We start from the raw sequence: 8,559 nt of genomic DNA, 5'->3' as shown, positions 1-8,559 counted from the left end.
AGTTGCTACTTGCTGGTCCTCTGGTCGACAGATACTTACAACATATTGCTCAAATGATTTATAAAAAGCTGCTTCAAAAACATTTAACTGGCTACACACAAACGTACCGAGAATTCATTCCTAACGAAATTTTTAAAATTATGTTACGTTATTTTGCTGTTTATGGTTGTGAATTACATGACGTGTTTCCTAAAAGACGGCAACCAACTGCCCAACCTAAGAAGAAAATTAGAAAAGCTAACAAAAAATGTTCCACCTTCAAAATCATTCATTTGGATAACATCAAAGAAAGTTTCTAGAAGGCCTTTTGCCCCAGAAAGATTTGATGGAACAAACTATCTTGCCAAACGTGTTTTTCGTCGTAAAAAAATACAAGGAAGAAGACAAAAACTTGTGTATGATGGTCCCGGGGGGGGGGTACTACCCTTGTCGACCGACGGGGGTGCTCCGCTGAGGTTCAAAAAATGGACCCTACGTGGGACTCGAAATTTGCGAAAAAAGTGACCCTGAATGGGACTGAAATTCCAAAATTTTCTACTTTTTCTATTTTGGTATTTTTGCGACCCTACCTGGGACTCGTGGAGGTTAGAAAAGGAACCCTGACCAGCGGAGCATCCCCGTAACCCATCTTGCCCTGGTACCCCCCCCCCCCGGGATGATGGTAAGGCAATCGTTGCCATTACTTCAGAAACACCCATTAAGATGGTTTTTGAATATAAAACCAGCCAGATAATGATTGGGTTCACAATCCAACGATACGACGAAAATGGCGAAGCAATCGATTCGACGGTACAAGCACAGATAAACAGGGCAGAAACTGATTGAGAGTGTTTTTATACGTAGATTTATTCCTGGAAGCATTTTATAGCCTTTTGGTAATTTTCATTTTATTAGCCTTATTTCAAAATTTGACGTTTGGCTGTGCAGGGTTGTGCTTAAAAAAGGGTGTGGTAGAAGAAATGTATATAATTTATGTCAGAACTGCTCAGAAAGTATTATTAATTATAAGGCGGAGCGTTTATTATTTCATTACCTTGGAATTTTTAAATTTATGTATATAATTGTAGTAAAACCCATGCGATTACTCATAAGATGTAAATATATATTTATTTTTGTTTTGAAACAATTAGATAGAACACCAAGATTTAAAAGAGAAAGATATAACGATACATTTGAAAATCAATATTTTCCATATCAATCCAGTTTTAAAAGTTTCGGCACTTTATGATCCCAGTATTAAGTGCTCGTTTTCTCTACGAATTGTCATGTATAATTTTCTCATTGACCAAATTGTGAGTGACTTTACCCTGACTAACATTTCGGACTACAATTTTACCCATTACAAGTCCAAAAAATTTCTAGTAATAATAATTTTCTAGTTCTCCTGAAATTGAATTTCAAGAATAAGTAATGTTCAGATTATCGCCTGTCATTCAGATTGTTGTCGTTGAACTAAAATCGTGCTTTGGGAGAATAATATTGCGTCTGTGTCTATGTAGAAACTTGCTTCATGAGAAAATTTACTTCGGGAGAAACTTGCTTCGGGTGAAATTTGCTTCGGGAGAAATTTGCTTCGGGAAAAACTTGCTTCGGGAGAAATTTGCTTCGGGAAAAACTTACTTCGGGAGAAAATGTGACTCGGCCAGAAGAGAAAAATGGTTCAAAAATGTTGTCGTGCTAAATAGTGAGCTAGGCAAAAATAAATTTCCACAAAAATAAATTTCTAAGAAATTTGGTGTTTTAGTTTTTGTGCGTATTGATTTTTGCGCACGTACAAAAATTTTCGTGCACGAGCAAAATTTATTTTTCAGGAGGTCAAGAAAGGTCTCAAACTGCACCAAAAAAACGACAAAAAGAACGACAAATTTTCCATCCACAGCCCCGACCCGGGTAGGGTGACCACCCCAATGTTTTGATTCTTTACGGCATCTACTAACTACTATCATGGGGGTTTCACGCTTTTCCGGTGTAACGGTATGTGGGCCTTTTTTGTCCGGTATGGAGGTATTTGCCGAAAAAAACTACGGTGTTAAGGTATTTCAAGCTCTGACGGTGGACGGTAAATCGCTCATTTTTATGCCGGTATTCCTGTATTTCGTAGTTTTTAGCTGAAATAAACTGGAAATCCGAAAATAATTGTTTTTCGGGAAACCCGTTTTTTTTCGGTTTTGACGGTACGACGGTATCTGATCGAACTTTTGACGGTATTTCGGTGTTTGATACCCCTGAAACCCCCTATCAATTTTCGCGTATTTGGTATTGGTAACTTTCGAACCTGGGAGTCTGAACCACAGATATCTGTAAAGCCCGAAGGGCTAGATAGGCAACTTTAAGCTTTCTCCAGCAAAAAAAAGTGAATTAAAAATTTGACTTTTTAAATTTCGTGCCGATGGATAGGATCTAGCATTATAATTGTTTTTGGAGCGCGAGCTCAAAAAAAGTAGGCGGCAAACGCTATTTCACATCTCTCAAACCGGTGAAATTGCATATTTTAGTCACGTGACTTTGGTAGGCAATCCTTCTAAACCTAGGCTTCACTTTTCGATAAAAGCCGCGGATCTAGCCCTTCGGGCTTTACAGATCTGTGGTCTGAACGCCCTTCTAAAGAAGTAGTCTTATTATTTTGCGGCCCTGCTTAATTATTTGTCTTTAACCGCGCGGCTGCCACAAGGCGATTTAAAGTGTGGATTCTATTTAGCAGTCGAAAGATTTTCGCGCTAAAACTCATTTCAAATTTTCAAAATAAGCTAATTTTACGTAGAATTAGAATTTCTATACTAAAACCTTTTTTTATTTGGCCGGTACTTATTTAGTTTCTGGTTAATTTTCATTAAAAAACTGCCGATTCTACTCCCCGTTATATAACTTTTTGCCAAAAAAACATTCAATAAGGCTTTTATTATGACCCCCTGCATTTTATGTATTTTTTTATTGCAATGGCAAAAGCTACTAATAATCTTGGTGGTCAAAAATGGGAAGGGTTCAAATTAATGGGAAGTGGATTTAAAAAAATCAAAGCATAACGAGAGGTCAGAGAAAATAGGATGGATTCGATTTTTTTCGTCTCAAATTTTTATTATATTAGTCAGATATGAAAAGCCAAAAAACGTCGAAAAGACAAAGCAAGCCGAAAGCATGAACAGCATGATAGAATGATACAACTATTATCATGAATTGTATTTACTTGTTAACATTTGGTATGGCAATTATTTTAATATTTAATTCAAGGAAAAAAAGATCTTTAGACGGCGGTGTTGATTTCATTCGTAATTAGTTTTCATACAATTTAAATAATCAAACTAAAACGGCTGGTTACAAATTACTATCAAAGGTAAAAAGAGCGAAAGTATAAAAGAAAATAGTGTCAAAAATTACATATCATTATTTTTTCCTTCGATTGTCATAATCATGAATTGTATTTACTTGTGAACATTTGGTATGAAATTTTGTTAAACTTTCCATTCAATGAAAAAAGATATTTAGGCGGTGTTGATTTTTACTGTTTTGATAATAAAGAGACAATTTAAATAATCAAACTAAAAAAGCTGGTTACAAATTACTATCAAAGGTAAAAACAGCGAAATTATAATAGGTAAAAAATGACCTAAAATACAAATAATAAGAAAAAATCATGAACAATTCGAGCACGCTTCCCAGTATGGGTGTCCCTCACTTTTGTTTTAACAACTTTACTTTTTTATAAGAAAAATAAGGCTTCAAAAAAAATTAAGAACAATACTATAAGAACATTCTAAGTATTTATAGACACTGAGACGCCAAATTCTTAGGAAATTACATCAAAATACTCAAAAACATTCAAGAACATTTTTATGCTTTAAAATCCAAAAAGTTAAGAACATCCAAAGGCTTCGAAAATTTCATTGTTCTTATAAGAATAAATTGCAGTAATAAAAATTGATCCCTCTATCTTCTTGACTCACATTTATTTTGATGTATTTCCTTATATTTCAAAGTCTTGTAACTCTTAAAACAGTATCTACATAACCATATCCTGACATCTCTTCCAGGTTTTTCTTTGCAATTTAGCTTGTGTTTCTTAAACAACCAAGGATAGGCAAAACAAGTGTTGCAAGTTCTACACAACAACGGTTTTTTCCCATGCTCTTTTCTTTGATGGAAAAGAAGTTTCTGTTGACTTGGGAACGAACATTCACATGAATCGCAATTTAACAGTTTGCCCATTTTATGAACAGATTTGTTGTGATAAGTAAGACCGTTTTTCTTTTAAACTCTTTTGGGCATTTCGTACATTTCCATAATTCACCTTTATGGACAACTTTCACATGACATTTGAGTTCATAATTTCCACGGAAACGTTTTTCACACATGTGGCATCCGGCTGACCCATCATCTTCGGGTTTATGTTTCAAGATGTGGGATTCTTTTTCATCCATTGATATTTCTTCACCACAAAAGAAGCAGATTGCCATAGTTTAATTGGTTATAATATTTTATTTTTTTAAAATGTTCTTCTAAAGAGAAAAGAAGGAGAAACAAACGATTAAACATTAAACATCAGTTTTATAAAAATAAGAACAACAGAACAACAGAAAATATTTTCCATTTTTGAGCCTGCCTCAGCTATCATTTATTGGAACCTACACAAATACGTCTAAGAAAACACTGACCATGTAAGAATTACAAAAAAGTGCAGTTTAAAAATAAGCAGCCTTGAATTACTGATGAAGATATGTGACAACGATGTAAATCCAATGACAAAGTCTTTTGCCAATTGACATTTTTTAGAAAACGAAGGCATGTCCCAAGACTTTTTTCGCAGGAGGGTTCATCGTTTGAGGAAAGGCTTCTTCCACATCTGGCTTCTTGTCGAAATAATAAAACCAGGCGTACTTAATGGACACATTCTTCCTACGGCCCTTTTGGCTTTTATAGCTGTCACTGTCGCAATTCTCGACTGGACATATGTACAAACCGTGTTCGTTTGGCTAAAGTTTCAGTCTTCTTGCCTTGCCTTGTCGCTGGCTCTATCGATTTCTTTCCATTCGCTTTTGCTGAATATTCTCTTCATCGTCTGGCCTGGCCTCTCTGCTCTCTTCGAGCTGAATGATTTTGGACACCTCTGACAGGAACTTTTAAATGATTTTATGTCAAAATAACAAAAGAACAATAGCGGGCCAATGACATCACAGGACCGATATGAGCGGCCAAAAAAAAGGGCGCCGTCAACATAGAATTGGTTATCGAGCCTCTTACAATAAAATAACACTTTCGCTTTCCATTTGACTTAGTGACCTGGATATGTTGTGATAACTGCCCGGGGGGAGGGTACTAGGTTTGCGAGGTGACGGGTATGTCCGAGCCGAAAATCGAAAATCGACCCTTTGAGAGACAAAATTTTGGTGATTTTGGGACCCTTTGAGAGACTTTTTCCTAAATTTTGGTCCATTTTTTCCAAATTTTGGTTTGATTTTCACCAGATTTTGGTCAAAATTCTTGGAAATCGTGACCCTTTGAGAGAACTTTTGATTTTTTGTGATTTGGGACCCTTTCAGGACTAACTTTTGAATTTGTAGCCTTCGAGACTTTGAGGACTGAGAAAAGTGAGAGAAATTTTTTGATTTTCGTGATTTTGGGACCCTTTCAGAGACTAACTTTTGAATTTGTACCCCTTTGAGAGACTTTTGAGGAATGAGAAAAGGTACCCTTATGGCTCGCACATACCCGGCACCCATTTTGCCTAAGTAACCCCCCTGGGCCTTCGTGGAAACAATTCTTGAACTGTCTAAAAGCTCAAGGATTTTTCGGAGCCATCCACATAAAACATTCGTTATTTTATTGTTATTATAATTATCTCTACTTTTCTACAACCAAATTTAGGCAATTGGCCGAGTTCTGTAACGGCGATAACATCGTCTACAGAAGAAGTTTCCATAATAAAGCTATAGAACAGATCGAAAATCATTACTGAACAGTCATTAAAACGAGGTCAGAAATCCAGGGTAGTCAGTAGATTAAGGTAAAAAATTCTGGTAGTAACAAAAATGAGGAAAATGGGTCAGTAAAAAAAAATCCAGGTAAAAAATGTCAAAATCCAGGGGGTTAGTAAAACGAGGTAAAAATCCAGGGGTGGCAGTAAAATGGTGGGTCAAAAATCCGGTGGCTAAATGAGGTAAAAATCCAGGTGGGTAAAAAAAAAAATCCATGAACTCAAAAATCCGTTGAGGTTAAAAAAAAATCCAGGGTGGTAGTACTTGAGGTAAAAATCCGGTGGTTATTAAAACGAGTAAAAAATCAGGGTGGGTCAGTAAAATAAACAAAAATCCAGGGTGGTTAGTAAAATGAGGTAAAAATCCGGTGGTCGTAAAATAACTCAAACAGGGGTGGGTTAGTAAAACGAGGTAAAAAATCCAGGGTGGTCAGTAAAATGTGGTCAAAAATCCAGGGTGGTTAGCAAAATGAGGTAAAAAATCCAGGGTGGTTAGTAAAACGAGGTAAAAAATCCAGGGTGGTCAGTAAAATAAACTCAAAAATCCAGCATGGTCAGCAGAAAAAGGTTGAAAATCTAAGATCCTAGTCTGATTGTGGGACTGCAGAATTATATGTTGAGGAGGTAAAATCCAGGGTAGTCTAAAAAATTGAGAAGAAAGGTGTCTAGTGTTAGAAAAATCCAAGGGGGCTGTGGGACTGCAGAACTATATGTTGAGGAGGTAAGATCCAGGGTAGTCTAAAAAATGAGAAAAAATCCAGGGGGGTCTTGAAAATTTGAAAAAAAAATCCAGGGTGTCACTTCTCCCGAAAAAGACCTCCTCAACATAGGGGGTACAAATTTTTTCTGGAATAGCCCAATGCAAGCCATGCTTTATTATTCGAAAACCCAGCCTTCAACAAATTGCATAAAAGAATCGCAGTGCTGCACTGATTATGTCCAAATTCTATAATGCTGTTAAATTTTGCAGTGGTTCCATCACTTGACAAGAGGCTTGCTTGCCTTTAACCCAAAAACAGGGTCGCAAGGTGACAAACAGGGTCTCAAAATCATACTTGTATCTTGTAGAGTTACCCAAAAGTAAACTTTTCAATTGGAAGAATTGTGTAGAATAGAAGCGCACTCCATGGCCATGTGGAAGCATATTGTGAAAAACCACAACGTTGGGGAATATGAATATTGCAGTGCTGTGGAACTATGCAACTTACAAAAACTGAAAATTCAGTAGTAAATCTGGAAGAATAATTCTTATTCAGCTGACGGTAAATTATTCTCGTAGGAATAACAGAGCAAAATAAAGTCATACATGAGATAGAAAAATTGAACGGAACCTCCTGATTTATGGCAGCAAGATTCTTGTTTTCATTAATGTGTTGCGCTGGAATTCGTAGATCAAAACAGGGTTTTTCATATTTTTGCATAAGAAAGAAAGTATGACATCAGAATTACCATTTTCAATTTGCATGTTTTGAAAGTTTGGTGTGTGTGCTCCGTCTTTGTGGAATCTTTAATGGCGTTAAAACAGAGTATGGTATGTCTTTCAGAACAATTTCTAAAAAACGTTTGTCGTTTTGTAACTATTTTTGTTGGCGGGAGGAAAAACAAAAATGTCTATTTTTGGAAGAAATTCAAAAAGTTGTTCCCAACTAGGCTGGAAATCCATACATTAAGTTCCTTTTTATGTACTGATGGCAAAATGCATAGAATGATGGTTTGCATTTGAATTTGCCAACTCCAAATGTCAGTCATTATAATACAGCCAGTCAAATTGTGCTATAGACCTTTTGGCTCTAAAACAATCTTAGAGAACTAACTAGCTTCTGAATTCTGTCAAGCTTTCCTCTGGTAATTTTTTATCATTGGCCAACCAAGGCAAGTGCGGCGCCATTTTTAGAACTAATTGATCAATTGTCTACTCTCTTTAGTGAATACATTAACAACAACAGGCAAATATCAATTTAACATTAAAAATGTTACAAGAAATTATTGACTCAATCTTTACACCTGGCATAAACAATTCAGTTCGTTTATTCACATGTGTCGCATTCGTTCTTCTTATTTTGGTACTGTTTGGCATGCTGTTTTTAACGAATTTCAATATCCACGTTCTTGTGATGTTTTTTTTATCAGTTGGTGTTTTTGCCTCACTTGTTTGGTTCATGTATGAATTGGAGCAGAGTAAAAAAAGTGATAATCAAGACGATCAAGACAATAAGGAGTCGAAGAAGGAGCAATAATTAAAACATATCCACAAAAATTAAAGAATTGATACTTTAATAGTGAGACAAGAGGTAGATAAAACAAACGTAATTCACAATGGAAAGACAGAGTTGGCTTGGAAGCAATCTGTCTGTCTTTAGGAGAAAATTTTACTTTGCCTAAGCCAAACTGCAATCATAAATAACTACTACTTTTAATTTCCCGAGTTTTGGAAAATTTTGCGTGGATTTAATTTCGCGAATAAGCCTGAAAACAGCTGAAAAACAGCCATTTTTTGCCACAAATGGAGACTTTGGACTGGTTTCTCCACCAAAAATGCAATTTAAAAAATTTTGTGGTGGATTTAATTCTGTGAAAAAGGCAAAAAAATT

Source organism: Clytia hemisphaerica, unplaced genomic scaffold (genome assembly GCF_902728285.1).
Source record: "Clytia hemisphaerica strain Z4C2 unplaced genomic scaffold, Clytia hemisphaerica genome assembly, whole genome shotgun sequence".
Classification (NCBI taxonomy): Eukaryota; Metazoa; Cnidaria; class Hydrozoa; order Leptothecata; family Clytiidae; genus Clytia; species Clytia hemisphaerica.
The sequence above is the reverse complement of the archived record's forward strand: the minus strand, read 5'-3'. Positions refer to the sequence as shown.